Source organism: Stenella coeruleoalba (assembly GCF_951394435.1).
Source record: "Stenella coeruleoalba genome assembly, chromosome: 9".
Taxonomy (NCBI): domain Eukaryota; kingdom Metazoa; phylum Chordata; class Mammalia; order Artiodactyla; family Delphinidae; genus Stenella; species Stenella coeruleoalba.
The window spans coordinates 16,492,872-16,517,936 of record NC_137155.1 but is presented as its reverse complement, the minus strand read 5'-3'; the positions used below and the strand labels follow the sequence as shown (position 1 = coordinate 16,517,936).

The 25,065-nt window shown below is 42.5% G+C and overlaps 1 long non-coding RNA gene and 1 pseudogene across 3 annotated transcripts in view; both read right to left on the bottom strand.

Moving 5' to 3' along the window:
* LOC307191291 overlaps positions 1-25,065 on the bottom strand; it is a 220,558-nt gene that overhangs the window by 102,409 nt on the left and 93,084 nt on the right. The window lies entirely within an intron of this gene.
* Positions 15,130-15,800, bottom strand: LOC307191469 (ret finger protein-like 4A-like protein 1; annotated as a pseudogene). The gene has a single exon. The product of its transcript is annotated as a ret finger protein-like 4A-like protein 1 (transcript).

Genomic DNA, 25,065 nt, shown 5'->3' with positions numbered 1-25,065 from the left:
AAATTTAAAAAGGAGGCGTGTTTTTAAAATTTACTTCCAACAAACAGCTGCAGAAAACACTTTATTAAGTTTATTATTATTTTATTAACTGCATAGTTTTCTTTTCTTTCTTTCTTTTTTTTTTTTTTTGGCCGTGTGGCTTGCGGAATCTTAGTTCCCTGAACAGGGATCGAACCCAGGCCCCAGCCGTGAAAGCACCAAGTCCTAACCACTGGACCGCCAGGGAATTCCCTTAAATTCAGAGTTTATTAACCATATTGTTAACCCAGCACATGTTACCTGAGTCTGGTGGGGTGTTTTTTTTTTTCTGATTTCCTCTTCTCTCATCCCTTTGCTCCACTAACTGGACCCCAGTACTCGCTTATACAGCTCCCTCCCCATCATCACCAACCCTCCACATCTTCCCCCTCTACCACTCAGCCCTAGAGAGGGCTGCCCCAGGGCTGTCATAATCCGAGAAAGCTCCTGGGATTGCAAGTTTAAGGGGGTCAGGAAAGCCTTACACAGAGAACCGGGGAAGACAGAGTAGTTCATGTGAATCCATCCATGGGCTCCAAATAGGTAAGAAAGTGGCTAACAAGTGTAAATGGAAAGTGCTAAAATTCACATCTCTCCCAAGCAGCCAATTCTCTAGAAGAACTACCTTCTTTTCAACAATTTGTTCACTCCATATTGTCCTGCCAATCTTTCCATTGTTCACGATTTCATCTTTCCGTTGTTATTTCCCTGAGCTTTGGCCAGCCCTCATCGCTCAACACATCCAAAAAAATTGGAGTAAATTCCATTGTTCATCTTTGTATGTGCTGGGGATCACCAAGATAAAAGAAGAAATTCACTAACACTAGAAAACAAACTTTTAACAGATCTACTGCTAATCAGAAAACCCAAGCCAACAGAGGGAGATTCCACAACCAGATGGTGTGATACAGCTGCACAGCCTAGGGGCCTCGTTCCTCTTTACTGCTGATGTACGTGCCCACATCTTATTTTACATGTCACCTGGTACCAGTATGGACTTTTCTGGAACTTGAAACAACATGCATAGACCTAAATCATGATTTATAAATGCAAAAAGCAGCAACAGGGACTTCCCTGGTGGCACAGAGGTTAGGAATCCGCCTGCCAATGCGGGGGACACAGGTTCGAGCCCTGGTCCGGGAGAATCCCACAAGCCATGGAGCAACTAAGCCCGTGCACCACAACTACTGAGCCTGCGCGCTAGAGCCCACGTGCCGCAACTACTGAAACCCATGCGCCTACAGCCCGTGCTCCGCAACAACAGAAGCCACCACAATGAGAAGCCCGTGCACCGCAATGAAGAGCAGCCCCCTCTCGCCGCAACTAGAGAAAGCCCGCGTGCAGCAATGAAGACCCAACACAGCCAAAAGTAAATAAAGTAATTTTAAAAAATAATAAAGCAACAGCTCATTCTTCCCAAGAAGTGCTTCTATAACAGGTAAATGAAACAAGCAGTTTTTGCTTTGCTCTCACCCTAAATGGTGGCTTATGATTCTGTGGAAAAGTGATCAGTTCCCAAGGCAGGAGAGACACTAGAATAACATCACAGGGGAGGCCTGTCACCACAGTCACTTCACGTTACAGCAGCCCTCTGTTTTCATCAAGGGACGAGGGCACCCATGCTTTTCAAAAGCCCATTTTTAACATGGGCAGATCCTGACTCTAACAGATCCCGATCAGGCACCGACGTGGAGGGTGAAATCATCGGGTCTGCCTGCCCTGCAGATGCTGTAGCTCAGCGTACCCTGGTTCCTCTCTGTGACTGGGCTCCGTGCGGAAGAAGGCGGCTTCTGTGGTTCAGTACTCTACAACAGCGACTGAGGATTTTTCACTGACTTGTGCTTAGGACTGAACCACGCTCAGTTGAGAACAATTAAATTCCCTGTTGACCTTTGCACCACAGGTTTCAAATGGTGTCCAGATAAAACTGCAGAGTGATTCTGGCATTAATTAACTATCTTTCTTCACAACACTCCCAGCCAAGCATGTTCTCCTCCTTTTGCAAATCCATTTTCTTTTGTTGCCAAGTGCTAGGTAACCCTCCGTTCATTCACTCCCCAAATATTTACTGAGCATATACTAGGTATCGACACTGTTCTAGGCTCAGGAAAGAATGTAAGCACCAATACAAACCATGGAACTTGCATTCTACCAGGGTGACATACAGAATAACCCATGAACGTAATAAATAAGTACATCATAGAGCATGTGAGAATCTAAAACATGCTCTAAAAAAATCTAGTAGGGTGAGAAAGATCCAAGATGCTAGACAGGGTCTGGAATTTTAAACAGGGTGGTCAGGGAGGCCTCACTGAGAAGATGACATTTAAGCAAAGATTTGAAGGCAAGGAGGGAAGAAGACATGGGGTGACTTGAGAAAAGGGCAGGTCAGGCAGAGGGAGCATCAGGTCAGGCTGAGGTTATGAGGGGGCTGTGTTCAAGGAAGAGGAGAGGGAAAAGGAGGGGAGAGGAAGATGGAACAGCCAGGAAGGTGGCCACGGTGGTTCCCGGACTCAGCAGGGCCACATAAGGACTTTGGCTTTTTCTCTGAGTGAAGCAGAGAGCCTCTGTAGGGTTCAAGGAGAAGAAGGACCTGATCTGGCTGACGTGTCACATGGACCACTCAGCTGCTGCCTTAGAAACAGGCTGCAGGGATGGGCGAGTAGGCAGAGACTGAGCCATCATCTGGGCAGTGTGGTGTGGACCAGTGGTCGCAGTGGGGGTGGAAAGAAGGGCTCAGACTCCAAATACCTTCTGAAGGGAGAGTCAACACCAATCCCTGAGGACTGTGAGAGAAAGACAGGCTGACACCAGGGTATTGGCCTGAGCAGGTGAGGATGGGGGAGCAGGTGCAGAGGTGACAGCAAGAGTTCAGGTTTGGCTATGTCAAGTAGAGACATCCTAGAGAGCCAAGTGAAGAGACTGAGGAAGCAAGTGGATATCAGCTTATCCTTCAAGGGAAAGATCCAGGCTGGAGACATCAACGTGAGGTCTGGGTCATACTTAAATCCATGAGCCTGGCTGAGATCACGCAGGGAGCGAGTGTAGATGGAGAAGACAAGAGGTCTAAAGTCCAAAGCCCTGGGCATCCCAGAGGCTGGGAGAAGAGGAGGTACCAGCCAAGGAGACTGAGAAAAATGAATCAGTGAGATAAAAGGAAAACAGTGCAGCATCCTGGAAGATGAGTGAAGGAAGTTGTTTCTAGAAGGAGAGTGATCAACTGCGTCAAATGTCACTAACAGATCGTATGAAATGGATACCACAACTGACCATCAGCCATCACATCTTAAAGGTTTTGGTAACCTTGACATGAGAACTTTGGGGAGAGGGGTCAAAAACTTGACTGGAAAGGATTTAAGAGCAGGCAGAGAGAGGAACTGGAGAGAGATGCATAGACAATTCTGGAAGCACTGTGCTGTGGGAAGCAGCAGAGATAGTAGAGCTCCATGGAGAGAGCCACTAGTGGATGTGGTGCCTAGAAAGGTTTTTTATATAATTAATAGAAGAGAAATACGAATCTGTTTGCACGGTGACAACAATGATCCAATAGCGAAGAGGAAAATGATGACAGAGGAGAGAGTGTTTCCCAGCAGCATTAGGAGTCCACCCAGCGTCTACGTTCATGAATTTTAAATGAGAAGAGTCCACGTGGCTATTTTTCTCCAGCCACATTTGGCTGCCCGGGTTCAAGCACTAAGTAGGTGGAGAGCTTGATTTCCCCAGGGTGTGGCTTAACCAAGAAAGTTCAACAAAGTGAGAGTTGCGACGAGCGGGCAAGGGAGCGATTCTAGTGAGATACCGTGGCATTGGAGCTGGGTCCGGAGGGCGGAGGGCATCGGCGAGCACACAGGATAAGATTACAGGTCCTGGTGGAAGTGAAGGATTGCTGGAGATGGGATGTATAGGTTACATTTGTGTCCTCTCAGATTCTATATGGTGAAGTCCTAGTATCTCAGAATGTGACCTTATTTGGAAATAGCGTCACAGCCAATGTCATTAATTACATTAAGGTGAGGTCGTATTGGAATAAGGTAAGCCCCTAAATCCAACATGACTGGTGTCTTCACAGAAATGAAGGTTTGGACACAGACACACACAGGGAGAACGCCACGTGAACATGAAGGCAGAGACTAGAGTGATGTGTCTGTAAGGCAAGGAAGACCGAGGATTGCCAGCAAAACACCAGAAGCCAAGGGAAGAGGCATGGAACAGATTCTCCCTCACAGCCCGCAGAAGGAATCCACCTGCTGACGCCTTGATCTTGGACTTCCAACCCCTCGAACTGTGTGAGAAGAAATGTCTATTGTTTAAGCCACCCTGTTTGTGGTGACTTGTTACACAGCCCTGGCAAATAGGGTGCTAGAGGGTGTGCCCTGGGAAGAGAGGAGGTGGGGCCAGAGAGTGGGGTGCATGTATGGCAATTGTGGAGGGCATACGGGGATGGGCAAGGACAGGGTCTGGAGGGACCATGGGAGTGACGAAAGGTGAAGGGCCAGGGGAATGGCGAGATGATCTATGTGCATATTGAAACTGCCAAGAATCAAGACAGGAATAGGACTGTGGCCACCAGGCAGGAGCACAGAGGAAGGACCTTGAGGTGGCGGATGTCAGCAAAACGAGAGGAACGGGTGACATTACCTGACGACCTGACATTCAAGGCAAAACGTTTTTAGGGAGGAAAGAGAATGATCCAGAATTGGCAATGAGGAGTGAAAAGGAAATGCATCCCACCTCTAAGTCTCATGGCACAAAACTGTGGTGGAGAAAACCAGGGTCACCACGTGACAGGAGTGCAGGAGAACAGGAAGACAATGTTTTCAGCAAAGAGTCAGGTCTCCATCAGAGCAAGACGGTGGCGGGAACCTCCAGGGATGAGGTGGAGGCTATCGGCTTTTGCTAAGAACGGACCGTGAGCTTCAGCAGGCCCCGAAGACGGCAGGGTTGAGGGAGGGTAGGAGATGTCCTCCTCTATGTTCATGACTAATGCTGATCCAGTTGGACTAATTACTTCCTTTGTCTGAAACCTGTATACTTGCCAGCATGTTAAATGTAATAAAAAGCCAATATAATAAATATCCAGTTTCCAGCTGTAATTACTCAAACACTTTTTCTCAGAGAACCCTCATCACCTCCATGTTCTGGCTGTAGCTAATTCTGTTCCAGTACCTACTTCCTTTTTTTTTTTTTAACTTTTGGCTGCGTTGGGTCTTTGTTGCTGCATGTGAGCTGTCTCTAGTTGGAACGAGCGGGGGCTTCGTTGCAGTGTGCGGACTTCTCACTTCGGTGGCTTCTCTTGTTGCAGAGCATGGGCTCTAGGTGCACGGGCTTCAGTAGTTGTGGCGCACGGGCTTAGTTGCTCCGTGGTATGTGGGTTCTTCCTGGACCAGGGCTCGAACCCGTGTCTCCTGCATTGGCAGGCGGATTCTTAACCACTGCGTCACCAGGGAAGGCCAGTACCTGTTTCTTACACAGCTAGAAGCAGTAGTGAAGCTTGGCTTCTTTTCTGGGACTCATAGAAATCACGGCTGCTGCGGCTGCCTGTTCCTTCCCTGAAAAGCATTCTTTCTCTTTGCTGCAATGGAGATGGGGTTCAGAGGAAGAAGAAACCAAACTCCCAGGTGAGTGTCTCCTAAGAGACTCCTACCATCCTCTAACATAGGCATCATCCTGGCATCCTCTACTCTGTAGTTATTTTGGGGATCTCTGCACTGACATGTCCTTTCCCACAATAGCTCAGAATTGATTGATTTCATGCCCACTTAGGATGGACCACGAAAGGGCAGACTTTATACCTAATTTACAAAACCTCACAGAAACTTTAAAAAAGCTGAGGGTTGCGTCTTTATGGGTCATTCATTTATTCATTCAACAAATATTTACTAGACAGTGGCAGGAAATCATTAAGCATGGTGTCAATAAACAAACTGATATGTAATATAAGATCCAGTAGTGACAAGTAAGATGAAGAAAGATAAAGCAGAATAAGAGGGTAGAAAATACATGCAGGGAGTAATATGTTGGTACCAGTCAGTGTTCCTTTCTTCACGTCTACATGGTAAACCCCTATCGCACTGCAACCGATTTCAAATGATTTCAGAGGATTTCGTGCAGCTGGCTTGTTGTTCTGTCTGGGACATCAGAGGCTGTAAAAAGTCACCACCACAAGTGTAGCCTCTTCAGCTTTGTTGATCTAGAAATCCAACTCTGCCCATTCACCCAAGGCGGATCAGACTCTGGGGAGCTGTTTCCAGCTAATCATACAAAAGGAGACACTTCTTTAAATCAGAACATTAATTTCTTGATCTATAATAGGCACCATATCTGACCAGAAGGCAGGCTCTGCTCTTTGCTCAGGTATGTCTTTCTAGCAGGGAAATCCTCTTAGAAAAACACATTATGCTGTATTCAAATGTTTGATTACCATGACAACCCATAGGGACCCTCCTGCATGGACCTGGGCCTGGAGGTGTGTGATTAGAAGAGCAGACTGTGATTTTGTGTGATTAGGAAAAGGCACCCTTCCTTCTGGTGGATGCAGGCCCACATTAGGTTGACAAGGAGAAGGTGGGCTAGATTTCAGCCCCGACTCATTTTTTAGGGTAGGTGTTGTTGTGCAGTATACAACCTGGACAACTGTATATAGCAGACCAAATGGAAGCAGTAAATTAAAACAAAAGTAGTTGGGTATCTTAAGGAATATTTCCGTTAAAGTATGTGGTATGGGGTATCAAGAAGAGTGAATGTCATGAAATGATCCCTTTTACACCTGCCAGCCTGTGTGAAACACGTAAAAAGTCAATGTTTCTTTCCCTAATCTACTTATAAAATAATTGATCCAACTGTGAACAGGCCTTTTTTTTTTTTAAATGGTTGAAAATATTTTAAAGCCATTCTGGAAAGTGTTCACATTTCCACACTCTATCTCACTGCAAGAAAAAGTTCAGGCAACTTCACTTCTGTGGGAGAGGCTAGAATCCCAGAGAGAAAGAGATTAGATAGCCTGGGTTTGCCCCCCCCTGCCAATAGAATTAGGCCTCACCGATCCCCCACCCAGTCAGAGGACCCGCAGCGGGCAGGCTCGGAAGGGCTGCATCAAGTTTCGTCCTGTCTCACAGGTCTGACCCGCTCCCTGACTGGGCCCGCAGGGTGGCCAAGCCCAAGGTCACATTTCCTTTCCTTTCTCCTCCATTTGTCCTCCTTCCCCGGTCCTTGGCTTGAAGGACAGTTTCTTGATCAGAAGAAATCGATTCTAAGGCGATAATCATTTGAAAACATTGATCAGGTCTGCCCTTAACGTTCATGGGACGTGAGGCAAGAATCCGATGAAGACCTACAAACGTAAAACTTCTACATATTTAGAAGTTATAATCCATGCTAACAAGCTGTTGAATGAAACATGTTCTATTATTCTTCCTGATAAATGCACCTTCAAAGGGAAGCTGAATGCCAGGCATAGGAATGCAGCAGTACAGGGAGGGCCAGCTCCCAGCCCACAGCCCACACCGTCCCACAGCTAGCCCTCCATGCGGGCTTCCTCCAGCCACTAGCGGGTGTGGCAGCTCACACAGCCAAGCTCCATCCACAGCCCCACCAAGAGCTGCCCCCAGCCACCAGTAAGGCCGAAGGCTGCCTACAGCAGGGTGCGCCCTCTGGAGCTCAGACCAGGGAGGAAGCTTGTGTAGAGCCTGGGAGCTGGCTCAGTGCCATTTGGGCAGAAAATTCCAGGGGCCCAGTTCCCAGATCATGGTCTAGAAAGTTTGTCCTAGGCTCCAGCTGGTATATCCCCTTAAGCTCACTGATTCCCCATCACATGGCCAGAACAGGGTCCTCTAGACCAAGGACCCGAAAGCAGGAGCCCTTTGGCCTGGATCTCAAGGTGGTATTGTCACTGACTAATTTTCATCCTAGCCACTTCAATTGTGCATCTAATCTTCTCAAAGTGTGGTCCAGAAGAAGCCTGTTAAAACGTAAATTCCTGAGCCTTAACCCAGACCTATGAATCAGATTATCTGGACGTTGTTTCCAGGAATCAACATTTTAAAACACTCTTCCTAAATGACTCTTGAAAGTTGAGAACCGCTATCAAACAACAAGGGCCCTGCCTTTCACATGGAATCCATCAACTCTATCCCCCAAAAGCTGGGCCCCTGAAGGAGCTGATGAACTGCTCTCCATTCTAGAGACGTTACCATCTAGATAACCCTGTTGGTCTTCAGAAGCTAAGGCCAGACTCTTCATTACGGCGTTACATAAACACTGCCCACACTGTACTCTCCAGTTCCAAGAACACCATGACCTAATTCCTGGCAAGTTGCAATGTGATTGAGTAGGCTGCAATTTCCTTCTAGCCAGCTTCCTGGGAACCATGATCTCTTGATGAGGATCCTGGAAACATGCATGGTTTCCCAGTGGTAGTGGGGCAATTTTTAAATTATCATTAAACTCTGTGCGTTTTAATTCCTGTCACCCTTTCTTTTCACCCACCATTCAGCAGTCATTGGGCACTTTCTGTGTACATCACCCTCAGGGTAGAATCATCCAGGCAGAACAAAAGCCATGGGTTATGAGCTACCAGGAAGACTTTGGTTCATCTATAGCAGAGACTGCGGTCTGCAGGGCATGGCTTTCTATAGTAAGTGGCATGTGTCTGAGAGAGGAAAAGAGGCTTTCTCCTTTTTAAAATATTTTAAATACTAGAGGCTTAATTTAAATATCAAGATCCAAAGCCCATGGATTCAGAGAACCTTATACATAAACCACTGATGGGAGAAGAATGTAAATGCTGACTAAAAGTAAGTAGAAATGTAATGAATGGGGGGGGGGGGAAATCATAGCGGATATGACTGGGATTCAGACACTGGTAAGTCCCTGAGAAAGTCCCCAGCTCTCCATCCCCAACACCAAGTTCTGAAGAAGACATGGGGAACAACAGGTTAGATATCCAGATAGAAGCCCAGATGGGTCCATGGAGGGCTCTGAAGGAGAAGGACCAGAGCCTGGCTTCCTAGTGAGATGCATGCTTCCTGAGAGTCTGCAAGCTTCATAGAAAAACCCTATGTCCAACATGGCACCTGAGTGAGAGATGAGCAATGGTCAAGGCAAACAGCCAAGCAGATGGGCCTCAGAGAGCCCCGCACACCCCAGCAGGGCACAAGAGGTGGAACTAAGAGGTGCTACATGCCTGGAAAGGGCACTCGGCACAGAAGAGGTCCCTGATTGGTAGGGAACTCAGGATATATGAATGTGACAACTGAAGGCCATGATGGGGCCAGAGACAACACCGTTCATGCAGCAGGAAGAGATGAGATGCCCAAGACTGGGTGGGACAAGCCGCACCTCAGCAGAGGCCAGCAGGGACAGAAACGACTTCATCCCACCCCACCCCCTTGGTATAGCTGGGAGAAAAGAAGAATGAGGATTGAGGGAATCTAAGTTTCAAACTTGAAGCAAATGAATCATATTATTAAGCTTCTATTACTGCCATTAGAACTAGAAGGCAAAGTTAAATTTCATTACAGAGAAACAGACTACATATCTGCACACCTGGCTTACACAGTCTGACACTGTAACATAGATAAAATATCCAACCTTCCACATAAGCAACAAATCCCTTGGACCTAGTCTGTTCTGTGTTTGGCTATTTCCAGACCAGTGGGTGTCCATTTTTACCAGCTTCCTTTTGAGAAGAACTATTTCTGGACCCTCAGATTCCTGAATCCAGATTCTGGGGCTATACCCCATTTGAAGCCCTATTTGAGGCTTGTCATACCTTCCACATCCTTACACATAGCCCTCAAACATCTTGCAAGTATGTGTCCTTGCCGTGTCAGGGCTGAGATTTGATTTTACCCTGCCTACAAGCGAATAAGTTGACCTGTTACTATTTCATGGCTGCTGGCAGAAAACAAGGGGCTCCTGGGTCAAAGACAAAGGGCTTTGTTACTCACAGCACAGTAAGAAGCATGAGTATCAGTATATTTGCCTCGGTTCCCATTGCCCTCAAGATCCACAGAGGCAATATGATGGTCCTTGATAGATAATACGCAGTAGGTTTGTGTCACAACCGAGTTTGAAAACTCCATATTTTTATAGCAAACAGTAAGCAAGACTTACTGCTTGGGGGCTTTTTACCTGATCTCTCAAAGTTACCAGCTGCATACACAACCCTGAGAAATGGTCCAGGTAAAAGAGTGGTCAGGGCCTTGCAGACTTGGTATACCCAGCATGATGTGTAGGAATAGAAGAGGCCCAAAGAGAACGGTCTTTCCCAACATACAGGAGAGGAAACCTAGTGACTCAGGACACAACATGGTAGTATGGGCAAAGTTGCAAACTAGGAGCCTGAAGGACCTGGGCTCTATCCGTTCTGCCATTTAGTGGCCATATGATGTGGTCAAAACCTAATCCTTCTAGGCCATAGCATTCTCATCTCTAAGTCAACAGTAATCACACATGTCTTGCCCACCACAAATGGTTGTTATTAAGACCAAATGAGCTACTTTGTGTGAAATCACCTTATAAACTCTAAAATACTATATACACTAAGGAATTGTTACAATTATCACAAATCCATCACCACCTTCTTTAAAAATAATTCAAATGACATCTACTTCTAATTTTTGTGCAGAGAAACATGGGATATAGATGAAAAATAGAGGAGATGATCACTGACTTTCGATTTAAGATTATATTAAGCTCTAGCTTTATTCTGTGCTGTAAACTCCTTGAGGGAATCTTGTTTGCATGTTCATCTTTGCATCTCAGCACAGTTCCAGGAACATAGTAATCATAGGAATGATAATGGAGTCTTGGTATCCAACATAATTAAACCCATCCGAAGAGAGAACCAACTTCAACATAAATCTGCTTTGTAAAGTTCATAAATAACAGATGAGGCCATGTCTCAAGGCGCTGGCCAAAAATTGAGAATTTTGAGAACTGTGTACAATTTTGTTCTTTTTTGTTACTATTTCTCCTGCTCTACTTTTCGGTCACAAGAGCTCATATCAACAGCACACCCACGTCTGCCCTTCTCTATGCTCTAAATTTTCCTGTCCACTTTTATCCCCATTAAGTCCATCATCAACAACTGTTAAAGCAGAAACTAACACACCATTGTAAGCAATTATACCCCAATAAAGATGTTTAAAAAAAATAAAATGCAAAAAAAAACTGTAAAGATTTGACACATTAAATTATTCGTCTTCAAACTTTTTTCTCTCATACTCCCTAAAAGAATTTTGAAAAGCTATGTATCCCCTACATTTTCAAGTAGACACCTAAAATATTTCACCATAAATTTGAACAGCTTCATAATGGAAAAGGATATTAAAAAGAATATGTATATATGTGTGAATAACTGAGTTGCTTTTCTGTACAGAAGAAATTAACACAACATTGTAAATCAACTATACTTCAAAAAAAAATCTAAAACAATTTGAACAGCTTCCAAAAATGTACTTTCTAGCATATTGTAAATATTGACTTTTAAGTAAAACTTGTGTCATACCTTGTATCCAATAGACCCTAAAGGCCAAAGCAATTTGATAACCATCCTCACTCACTTAAAAATTCACAGACCAAAAAAAAAAAAAAATTCACAGAGAAGCTGTTTTTTGACAACTGGAAATTTTGTATCATACCTTTTTCTCCTTGATCTCATATTTTCCCAAAAGAATCTTACTAATGTAATATATTTTTATATTTGAAAGATTTTATATGATCACTCTATTAACTTCTCTACAATAACAGAAATAATTGTCCATAGGTGGAAGTTTAAACATTGTAATTTTGTATTTGTAAAGTCTTCTGGATTGAGCTATCTTTACAATGATTTTTAGTATAAAATTGACCAAAGAAATATGAATGTATAACATATTTTGAGAATTATAAAGCATAGCAAGTAAGGCTTTATTGGACAATTGTTCTAAATGAATAGATGGCTCTTTTTAACAAGTTCCCATACCTTTGGCTGTTACTGATAGAGTGACACAGGATTCAGCATCCATTCTACTCCTATTTTGCATTTTTATAGACATATGTCCTGAAAAACTTGTTAAATTAAATAAGTAATGAGAATTTTAGGCATTTTCTTTCCTTTTTTTAAATTGATATATATATATTTTTTAATGTATCCTTATATATAATCCCACTCTACCCTTGATTCATCACCACAGAGCAATCCCTTCCCTGCAGTTTCTTTGATAAACCTGTACTATACAAGACTCTAATTTAACTTTAATTTTACAGAAATCTCCTTTGAGTAACAATTACTTGTACAATTCCATATTTCTATAGTTTGTTAAAACTTTAGTCTCAACGAATCCAACCAAACACTGTTTGTTGGCAAAAGATCTGACTTGGATCTCATGCCCAGTAAATCCTCGTATAACCCCCTGAAACCCCATTCATTTCTCCCTACATCACACCTCCCAGTGACTCCTAAGTGCATGCAGGTCCCCTCATTCCCTTGCATCTCTCCTCCCACAAACACGGCCCATGACCTCCTTCCTATGGGGCTGAGAGTTTACTGGGGTGAGCGATGTGGTCAAACCTCCTGGCTGTACATTTCCCGGGACACACAGAGACCAACCCCACAGAGGAGGTGCCTCCCTGACACCATCAATCATGACCCAGAACGCAAAAGGACACACCTGTCCCCACACAATCCAGGACCCCCAGCCTCACACAGCCACACACGAGGCACCACCACAGCCAGTCACAAACGAAGCCACAGAAGGTGCCCTTGTGCTGTGACAGGAACACACATCCCAGTGCCTGTCGCCTCCTGAGCCTCTCTTCACCCACAGATGTGGGAGGATCAGTGTGGGCAGGTCAGTTTCCAGGTGATAAGACAAGCAGATACAAAGCATTCGAAAAAGACGAAAGGAGTGACTCAGAAGCCCTATTTTCCAACAACATTTCTGATGACCCAGCACTGTTTTCACTGAAACAAAATTTAAGGAGTTGTTTCTCTCTCTGGTGCCTGAGCACTTCTTGCCCCACTAGCTTCCTCATACTTTCTGGGTTTTATATCTGCTGTGACTAAAAATGCACACAATACAGTGGAAGGAGTAGGAATTCATGTGATGCTGAGTCAGCAGAGGAGTGTGTAACTCATCTCATCCCAGGTCAGCACAGAAATCAGAGCTGGTTTATGGAGACCTCCTAAGAGAATGAGAACATCCTTCTAAGAGAGCTCATTGTGTGCCCAGGACAATGGAAAAAGGGGTCAGGCACACGGCCCTGGATAGAAGGACACAGGGAGAGTTGGGGAGGGTGGGGACACGTTGCTTCCAGGAAAGAATCTCTAAACATTTTCTCAGACGTTGCCTCTCTGTCTTAGCCGTGACGACCACCTGGAGTCCTTTTCAATACTGGCCTTAGTCTGTCTGAGCTGCTAGAACAAAATATCACCCACTGGGTGGGTTATAAACAACAGAAATTTATTGCTCACAGTTCTGGAGGCTGGCAGTCCAAATCAAGGCACCAGCATTGTCCCCTTCTGGAAAGAGTTCCCTTCCTGATTTGTGGCTGGCGCCTTCTCACTGTGTCTTTACATGAGGGAAAGGGCTATGGAGCTCTCTGAGGACTCTTTTATAAGGGCACTTATACAGTTCATGAGGTCTCCACCCTCATGACATAATCACCTCCCAAAAGTCCACATCCTAATACTGTCATCTCTGGGGGTTACATATCAATATACTAATCTGGGGGGAAAGAAACATTCAGACAATACCATGGCCCAAGGTACATTCCACTGTACTTCAAAATATAAAATGCAGTGTTGAATTACCACAGACAGCATTATTCTAATCCTATTTCCAGTTTTTAAAAAAGGTCATACACTGGTTATTTTCCAACATTCACACCATTTTGGCAGACTAGACAATTAACTGGATTTCATCTCACTGCAAATTCTTTTCTCTTCCTCCTCTTGCTCCAGGTTAAAGTAGGACAATGAGGCATTTCCCCATTCAATTAGATAAAAATATGAGCAACACCTACACACACCACTTAAGAACACCCAGAATGGTGACAGAATATCTTGGCAGAAATTGTACACCCAACCCTAATATGTTAGGTCCTAAAAAATCAGTAGACCCTTTTTTACATGATTGAGAAGCTCAGTGACTCCGGCCATAAAAGGGTCATCACAGATTCCACAGTGACCCCATCCCTCTTTCCATCTTTGTCAGAGACTCCAGGGCACAGGGATTTGCAGTGAACCTCATGGGTCTGGTCCCACTCAGATACACAGCCCAGAACATTCCCACCTTCTACCTGTCCAGCCAGGGCATGAATGGGGCAGCTCAGGACAAGGCAGGGTGAGTACCTGTCCTGCCTAATGGTGCTAACACAGCTCTGAGTTCCTCTCCTGCTGGGGAGCCCTTCTCTCCTGTTTTCTGCCCTGAGGTTGAACAGAAGGAAGCATTCACCTGCCTGGACTTGGCTCCAGAGCTTTGTACAGGGAAGTGTCAATCAGGATGGGCCACAGTTATAGGGACAGGGTCCCTGGACCTCATCTCCCCACAGAGGTGCCATTATCACATCATCTGTAGTATAGGTGACACTGTCTGCATGGAGAGTCTGGGGCATCTCCAATGAGGAGCAAATCTTTTCCCCAGTGCAAATCACCCTCATCCATGTCTGGATTAGCGACAACTCCTGGCAATTATTGAGAAGATCTACGTGAGCAGCTGAGCAGAGGGCACAGAAAGTATTTTATGCTCCCAGTTGGAGAATCCAGGTTTAGAACGAAAGTCATAACTTGGGGGAGGGGACACTCAAAGTGCACCAGGGGCTCCCTTCACTGTGTTTCCCGTTGGGCGTTTTCCTCCATGGTCTCACTTTTCCAAACTGTTCCAAAGTCTCTTCACCCTGATCATTAGCACACCATCCAAAGGCTGGACTTTCCCCTGAGATTAAGTTCCACAACCCTTGATATTTATGGTCTCAGGTCTGTTTAATCTGGAAAATACCTCCTTTGAAGCCAGTGTTTCCTTCCTCAAAATCCTCAGGTCTCTGTTGTGTCCACATGACTCTGTAAGGAGATCATAATTTGTTCTAAGACACACACGGATCTCTCTCCTTGAGTCTCTCATTGGACCATCAGCCTGTCCTTGTGTTCTGGGCAGTTATTGCCAGAAAGAACCATTCTTTGAGGACAGCAGAAGGCACAGTGTGGGCAGAGAAGACATCTCCATTTCTCAAGCTCACAGTCCAGAAGCCAAGATCTGGAGTCAGTTGAGTCTTCCCTTGTCAATGCACAGATTCTTTCCAAATGCCCACATCCCATTCTTGGCTGGACCCCACGTCCACCTCCCAGTAATGGCGGCCAGAGGTGAACAGAGGGAATCCCAGGACACAAGTTGTATGGTTGAATCTCTCAGGTCAGGACCTTTTCTTCTGCTTGAAAAACCCACAACAGACAGTTTTCAGGTCCTCAGAAATGATGAGGTACTTGTCGGCTGTGTCAACATCCAAGGTCACATCCACTTGGAACTTCCGCATCCTTGGGTTCATCTGGAGGACAGCTCTCAGCTGGGGCCCTGACTCCTTAACCTTTGAAACCAGAGCTCAGAGCTTGAGAGCACACCTGAGGTCATTCTTTTTGAGACCACAGAGCAGTTGGGGCACAATAAACCCTCCCCATCAGGCTCCTTCTGCAGTGAATCGAAGCACTGGAAGCAGCAGACATATTCACATTTCAGGTACACGCGGTTTTCAGGATAAGTCAGGCAAACCATACATTTACTTGCTTCTTTAAAGTGTTCAGCCATGGGTCCTCTCTGCTCAACTAGGTCCAGCTGCTTCCCCTGACAGCTCAGTTCTAGGCATTTTCCTATGGAAATGCCACTGTGCTATTTGAATGCCTTCTTAATTACAAGTCAAAAAGAGCAGTGATCTATTATCAAAAAAAATATTTTTTTTTTTTTAAAGAAGATGTTGGGGGTAGGAGTTTATTAATTAATTTATTTATTTTTGCTGTGTTGGGTCTTCGTTTCTGTGTGAGGGCTTTCTCTAGTTGTGGCAAGCCGGGGCCACTCTTCATCGTGGTGCGCAGGGCTCTCACTGTCGCGGCCTCTCTTGTTGCGGAGCACAGGCTCCAGACGTGCAGGCTCAGTAGTTGTCAGTAGTCAACAGGCTCACGGGCCTAGTTGCTCCACGGCATGTGGGATCCTCCCAGACCAGAGCTCGAACCCGTGTCCCCTGCATTAGCAGGCAGATTCTCAACCACTGTGCCACCAGGGAAGCTCCCCGAAATATTTTTAATTATCTACCTATTGACAACTTGGTTAGGTCCTTCTTTTATTTTATTGAAAGCAAAGAATTGAAAATGACCTAATTTACCAAAAAAAATTTTTTTTTACCCAGTCATTAGAGTTCTTCACTTTCTAGGAAATATGACCCCAAAAAGCTTATCACATGCTACTGATTATACTGTTCAACTTTTTCTCAGAGGCCTTTTTCTTATGGAGCTAAAATAGATGAAACTGGGTTAAAAGCAAAATTGAAATTGTGTATTTTAGAACTTTTCTTTTTTTTTTAATTTATTTAATTTATTCATTTTTGGCTGGGTTGGGTCTTCGTTGCTGTGCGCAGGCTTTCTCTAGTTGTGGAGAGCAGGGGGTTACTCTTCGTTGCGGTGCGCGGGCTTCTCATTGCTGTGGTTTCTCTTGTTGCGTAGCACAGGCCCTAGGCACGCAGGCTTCAGTAGTTGCAGCACGCGGTCTCAGTAGTTGTGGCTCACGGGCTCTAGAGCACAGGCTCAGTAGTTGTGGCGCACGGGCTTAGCTGCTCTGTGGCATGTGGGATCTTCCCAGACCAGGGCTCAAACCCGGGTCCCCTGCATTGGCAGGCGGATTCTTAACAACTACGCCACCAGGGAAGCCCAGAACTTTTCTTTTTGACTGTAAGCAAAGGCATATATTAATGTCATATTTCATTTTGTAAGGACATCTCAAAATGCGTACTAAAGATATGACAGAAATACAGACAGACGATGGAGGATATTTATTTGTATATAAGTGATTTCTTCCCAAAATAGGTTGAAGTCAATTATGTTTAGGTAATTACACATTTCACAGAATTGGAATCAGTATATTAACATTTGAGAGGGAAATATTAATACTAATTAAATCAAGCTGGTTTTCTAATGTGTAACATATTTTGCTTAGGTCATTTTATACTAGATTTGCACTTGGGGAAATTTTTTATTTGCTTTTGAAACTAAATAGATGTTCTACTCTTAGGAGTATAGTTTAAATATTTTACGCAAATTGCAAGAGAAAAGAACTCGGGTGCAAATAAGTACATGCTTACAAAATGTACATTAAGTATTGTTGAGAATATTATTTAAAGTATAATCTGCAACATATTCCTGTTAAGTTGCTTAAACCTAATGCTTTGGACCGAATTGTGTCCCCCCAACATTCCTAGGTTGAAGACCTAACCACTCCCCACCCCCTGCCCACAGTGTGTCTGTACTTGGAGAAAGGGCCTGTGAAGAAGTTAGAAAGGTTAAATAAGGTCATTAGAGTAGGTCCCTAATCCAACAGGGCTGATGCCCATATAACAATAGGAAGAAACACCAGATCTCTCTCCCCTATGTGAGGACACAGGGACAAGGTGGCCGCCTGCGAGCCAGGAAGAGGGTCCTCATTAGAACTGGACTATACTGCCACCCTGATCTCAGACTTCCATCTCGAGAACTATGAGAAAGTCTATTTCTGTCATTGAAGCCCCTCAGTCTATGGTATTTTGTTATGGCAGCCCAAGCTAAGATACCTAATATGTACATGGTAGGATTTAATAAATGAGCAGAAAAGTGGTTGATGAGTGACAGTGAGCAGGACATTTTAACTTTCATAAAACATGAGTATGGATTTCATATTTTGCTAACTTTTACCAAAAGTTAATGAAAATGTTTCTCCTATGAATTTGAATAAATATTCAAGAGAACACAAAACACTAACTTACCTCTAATATATGTTTCTTATTAGAAAATAAAACGTTGACATGTTGGAAGAACATGTGGGTCTTTTCACCTTGATATCATGCAAATTATACCAGTAAGACTAGACTAAAATGCAGATAAATGAGCATATTCACTGAACTCATCTTCTTTACTGAGATGGTGAAACTGCAGAGAAAGGGTGCTTCATAGCAGACTGGTATTTCCCAGCATGCTGCTTTCAAATCTTGAATATTTCAAAACAGCTAGCTAGCTAAGTACAGAAACCCATCATGAGTTTGTCACCTGGGCGAATAACGCGCTGCTATCTTCCATATTTCCAAGAAATGTTCTTTTTACTCTGTTCTCAACGATTTCTTTCCTCAGGAACAATACCTTCTTTGCCAGTAATGAAGACCAAAAACAAACAAACAAAAAACCATCACCTCTCCCCTCCACTACATAATTCCATTACAGACTTGAAATCAAAAACATCCAAACATACATCAGCTTATCTGTTTAAGGTATTGTCTCAATCTGTCCAGGCTGCTATAACAAATTACCATAGACTGTGTGGCTTAAACAAGAAACTCTTATTTCTCACAGTTCTGGAGCCCAGGAAGTCCAAGATCAAGAGGCCAGAAGATCTGGTGTCTGATGAGGCTCCTCTTCCCAGTTTGTAGATGGCTGTCTTCTCATTGTAACCCCATATGACTGAGAGAGAGAGTGGGCTCCAGTGTTTCTTCTTATAAAGGCATCAATTGTATTCATCAGGGCACTGCCCTCAGGACCTAATTACCTTACAAAAGCCCAACCTCCAAATACCATCACATTGGCAGTGAAGATTTCAACATACGAATTGTGTGGGGACACATTCATTCCATAAGAGTTATGCTTTGCCTTAACAGAGATAAGCATAAGACACAGAAAGACATGATACCCTATTACCTTTAGTTCATGGTGCCATTTTGCTTAAAGAGGGCTCTCAAATACCTGTAGTTTGAGTTGCCTCTGCTCAGTGCCCCAGAGGTTTCTATAGCCAAGCCAAAGTACCATAGCATGGTTTGGGTTGGATGAGACCTCTTCTGTAAGGCAGAAGAAGGGAAATTGTGGAAGGCAAGACAGAAAAGGAGAAGCAGCTTGATGCAGGTGCATTTGTAAGCAGATGAATACAGAAAAAAAAAAAAAATATATATATATATATATAGAGAGAGAGAGAGAGAGAGAGAGAGAGAATTTGGAAATTGATTCCCTTGAAATTATCTGAATCTGTATACCTCTTGGAATTGCTTCATGCACCCCCAAAGCTATGCAAACCCCAATTCAAATGAAATATTCCTACTACTGCTAATAATTTTCATTGCAATGTACTAAGAGCCTACTTTAAAGTAAGTATTATATTAGGTTCTTCAAATAGATCAACTCATTTAAATTGTGTCCATCAGGTGAGAGCCATTATTAACCCCATTTTACAGATGAAGAAATTGGGACTCAGAGAAGATAAGTAATTTGCCCAGAGTCTCACAGCTGGTAAGTGCCAAAGCCAAATTCAATCCTAGGTCCATCTGACTCCAGAGCCTGTACTTTGTGATAATCTTATGTGGCCTTGTATATGTGTTCTTGATTGACAGCAGCTTAATAAGTATCCCTCCTAGATAACTGGTACTCCCCAAAGAATGATTCTCTAACAGTGGATTTTCAGAACTATGTAGCAGAGCTGTTTTTTTTTTTAACATCTCTATTGTAGTATAATTGCTTTACAATGGTGTGTTAGTTTCTGCTTTATAACAAAGTGAATCAGCTATACATATACATATATCTGCATATCCCCTCCCTCTTGCGTCTCCCTCCCTCCCACCCTCCCTATCCCACCCCTCTAGGTGGTCACAAAGCACCGAGCTGATCTCCCTGTGCTATGCGGCTGCTTCCCACTAGCTATCTATTTTACATTTGGTAGTGTATATGTGTCCATGCCACTCTCTCACTTCGTCCCAGCTTACCCTTCCCCCTCCCCATGTCCTCAGGTCCATTCTCTACATTTGTGTCTTTATTCCTGTCCTGCCCCTAGGTTCTTCAGGACCATTTTTTTAGATTCCATATATATGTGTTAGCATACGGTATTTGTTTTTCTCTTTCTGACTTACTTCACTCTGTATGACAGACTCTAGGTCCATCCACCTCACTACAAATAACTCAATTTCATTTCTTTTTATGGCTGAGTAATATTCCATTGTATATATGTGCCACATCTTCTTTATCCATTTGTCTGTCGATGGACACTTAGGTTGCTTCCATGTCCTGGCTATTGTAAATAGTGCTGCAATGAACATTGTGGTACATGACTCTTTTTGACTTATGGTTTTCTCAGGGTATATGCCCAGTAGTGGGATTTCTGGGTCGTATGGTAGTTCTATTTTTAGTTTTTTAAGGAACCTCCATACTGTTCTCCATGTGGCAGAACTTTGAGAAATATTTTCAACAAAACAGTCTTCCCAGTACTTCCTCAAATCATTAAATAAACATATTTCTCTTCTCTTTATACACATATTACTCTATTTTAATGAGGTTGCAATGGGGAAATCAAATATGAATAACAAATAAGCATTCGAATTAAGAAAACTTTATATTATTCCAAGGTCTTTATTTTGCCCACTGTTAGCAATCCTCTCCTCATGTTTTCATAATTAAGGGACTTTGTGGTCACTGGATTTTTTTCCCCCAAAATACTCTCCCAAAGGATTAATTCTTTAATTCTCAGTTTGTGGTCTAAACCTGTGAGTGAATCTAAAAATCCCTTTATTGATTAACCACATAGTTAAAAATTGAAGGTAATGATGACCATAATAGTAAACCCTAAAGAATACTGCTTTCTGCAAAGAAATAGACAAATTTATGGTAACTTAAAAAAAAATAGTCTCTTCTTCAACCTATTTCACACGTGTACACACACAATTTTCAGTGTAATTTTGAGTATTTCATAATGGAGCCTGAACTAACATTTAGCTACTTACTCTTTTTTTATTGAAGTATAGTTGATTTACAATGTTGTATTAATTTCTGCTGTATAGCAAAGAGATTCAGTTATACATATATATACATTCTTTGTTTAATATTCTTTTCCATTATCATTTATCATAGGATATTGAATATAGTTCTCTGTGCTATATAGTAGGACCTTGTTTATCCATTCTATATATAAAAGCTTACATCTGCTAACCTCAGCTACTTATTGTTTAAGACAAATTAAAGCTTGTTTTCTTGGGTAGAGTTGGGATCCATGTTTTTTCAGGCATATAAACATGTGAGAAGTGGCAAGGCATAGAGTGAAAAAGGCAGGTCAGTTCCCTACATTAGAGATTTAGGAGAGGAGAGTCAGCTTAATGATCTAGACTACAAATATCATACAGCAGTCACTGAGACAAAACAGCATCTCAGGTAAAGCCAGTTACACTACACTGCTGAGACACTGCTAAATGAGGTAGAGTGGGGAACCCCCAAATCTAAGGAATTTAGTAAGCAAAGAGAAGGAGAGAGAGATTGGGCTAGCTCTTAAGAGTATATTCCATGTAAAAAAAAAAAAGGGGGTGCAAATGAACTTATCTAGAAAACAGAAATAGAGTCACAGATGTAGAAAGCAAACTTATGGTTACCAGGGGGTGAGGGGAGGAAGGGATAAATTGGGAGATTGGGATTGACATATACACACTACTGTATATAAAATAGATAACTAATAAGGACCTACTATATAGTACAGGGAACTCTACTCAATACTCTATAATGACCTATATGGAGAAATAAGCTAAAAAAAGAGTTGATAATATGTATACGTATAACTGATTCACTTTGCTGTACAGCAGAAACTAACACATTGTAAATCAATTATACTCCAATAAAATTTTTTAAAAAGAGTATATTCCATAAAAATAATGAACAAAGATCTACTATGAAACAATAACAATGTCATATTTTCATGTTTTGCTTAAAGAAATTTTCATGCAAATGTATTCTTCATAACAGCCCGTGGAGTTTGTGGAACAGATACCATTTTTATTATGTGGCAGAAAAGGAAACCCAGGCACTGAAGAGACTCGGTGAATTGCCCAGTGGCCTTCAGCTGCTTCCTGGCACAGTAATGACCAGACAGACCCCAGTCCAAGGGGGTCCCACTTCTTTCTAGTAATCTGAGACACTCTCTGCTTCCTCTGCCCCACCCTTCTAATGTCTAATATTTGTAATGGCTTCTTCCTGTCACTTCCCGTAACCCCTTCTCCATCTAGTCAATCCCCCTAGGTCTACATCTCCCTCATTCCTCATTTTCATCAAAGGTAGAGACCATAATTAAAATCCGTGCCCCAGCATTCTGTTAGTGGTACCAAGGGCTGGGGACCCAGAAGTGCCCACTGCAAGAAGCTGAGAATTTACATGATCCCACATCAAACTACGACAATGAACTCTGTCAGTGCCCTTTTGTTCCTACTGATGGTTTATTATACTTGCACAGAAATAATGACTGGCCATTTTCTAGTATCTGATAATCTAAAACAATGACTTTGCTTTGTACAGTCTCAACAAGAATATGAAAAAATGCATTTGAGTATCTATACAGTCCTAAGTGGACTCTGGTTTCCACTGAATGGATTTAAATGCCTTGTCATTTTGATCCTGCATAAATCTTGCCATTTCTGGATGAAGATACATATTTATAAACATCTACTACTGGACAAAAATTGGGCAGACAGTTAAGTTAAAATTTTCAACTATGTTAAGTTCACCTCTCTACTTCTTTGCATATAATGGATTTTTTCATACAAACTCCCTATTTGGTCATGTCTCCCCTGTAACTGCCCAATGTTTAAACCAATGTCAAGTTGCAGTGATAATAATAGGTGGCATTTCTTGGAGTACTGATCTAAGTGCTCTGTATTTTCTCATTAAGCTCGCATAACAACCATATAAGGTAAGTACTCTACATTAATCCCATTTTGCAGATGTAGAAACTAAGACACAAGAGAGGTTATGGGACTTCCCCAAGGCCTTCCGGGCAGCTCAGGCATTTGAACCTAAGCAGTCTGGCTTCAGACCCCACTTTCTCAATCCCCACACTAAACTGTCTCTGATATTGCATGCTTATAAATTCTATCTTACTTGTTTCATCACTGTATTCCAGCTGCTTGCATCACCTACATGCCTACCATATCTTTGACTTTAAAAGTTAAACAAATTAACTTATAATGAATTATGAACTTAAACATAAAATATAAAATGATAAAACTTTCAGAAAATAAAACCAGTAGAACATCTTTAGGATTAGATGAAGAGTTTTTAGACTTGACACCAAAAATCATGACCCCTTAAGGAAAACTTTGATAAATTGGACCTCATCAAAGTGTAAAACTTTTGCTCTGCAAAGGACCCTGTTAAGGGAATATAAAGATAAATTACAGACCAGGAGAAAGTATTTGCAAATCTTACATTCAATAAAGGACTTGTATCTGGAATATACAATATAAAGAGCTCTCAAACCTCAACAGGAAGAAACAAATAATCCAATTCACTCCAATTAGAAAATGCACAAAAGACACGAACAGACATTTCATTGAAGAGGATATACAGAGGGCAAATACAGATGTGAAAAGATGTTCAACATCTTAGCCATTAGGGAAATGCAAATTAAAACCTCAATGAGGTATTACTATATACATATCAGAATGACTAAAATTAAAAATAGTGAAAACATCAAATGCTGGCATGTATGCAGAGAAACTGAATCACACATATTTCTGATGGGAACGTAAAACAGTAGAGCTACTTTGGGTAATAATTTGCCGAAGTGTTATGAAATTAAACATATAATTACCATATAACCCAGCAAATGCACTCTTGGGTGTTTATCCTAAAGAAATGAAAACTTGTGTTCAAAAACCTGTATAAAAATGCTCATAACAGCTTTGTCATAATAGCCAAAAACTGAAAACAACCTAACTATCCTCCAGCAGGTAAATGGTTAAACAAACTGTGGTATTTCCATACAATGGAAATTTCCATACAATTTCCATACAAAATTTCCATACTACTCAGAAATAAAAAAGCAACACAAGTTATATATACAGTAACCTGGATGGATCTCAAGAGAATTAGTAAGAGTGAAAAAAGCCAATCTCAAGAGATTACATGCTGTATGATTTTGTTTATACGACATTTTTGAAATAACAAAATTCCAGAGATGGAGAACAGATTAGTGGTTGTCAAGTGTTACCTTGATTATGGTGATGTTACATGAATTTACACATGTAATAAAGTTACACAGAGATAGACAGAGATACCCACAAAGATACACACACACACACACACACACACAATTGTCCCAATACCAATTTTCTGGTTTTGATATCATACTATAGTTATGCAAGGTGTTGTCTTTGGGGGAAAGGGACTAAAGCATACATACAAGCTCCCTACACATTCTTTGTTACAATTTCCTGTGAACATATAATCACTTCAAAGTAATTAATTTTTTTAAAGTTGGACAGTTAAGACCAAGACCTTAACCCTGAGGCACTCCACTAGATATCCCATTCCAGTTACAAAAATGCTGTAATCAACACCATTTGAATAAAGATATTTCTATCAGCTGTAACTCTAACAGTATGATCAGCAAGTCTTCATTTCACCGTCTTAACCAAAAAAGATCGGGGGAACTTTAATTGCTTTCCTGAAATTAAGATAGACTATGTCCACGGGCTTCCCCCAACCTACAAGTCTAGAAACTCTACCAGTGAGATTACTAGCAAAACCAGTCCTTGATGAGACCACGATGGGTCTGGGTGATGATTCCTTTTGTATGTGCTCATAAACCACATTTAGTAATTCTTGAAGTTGATCTGGGATTAATGAAAATCTGAAGTCACCTGCTCTGATTTCCCCAGTTCCCCTACCTATTGGTTGGTCTTACTTCCTGACAGTCTTCCATTTATTTATTCATTTGTCACACACTTATTAAGTATTCATCTTATATGCACTGCTGCTGCAGGGGGCCATCTGCCTTTGTCTATCCCATGGCTCCAGCTTGCTCTTTGCCTTTCTGTGGAAAC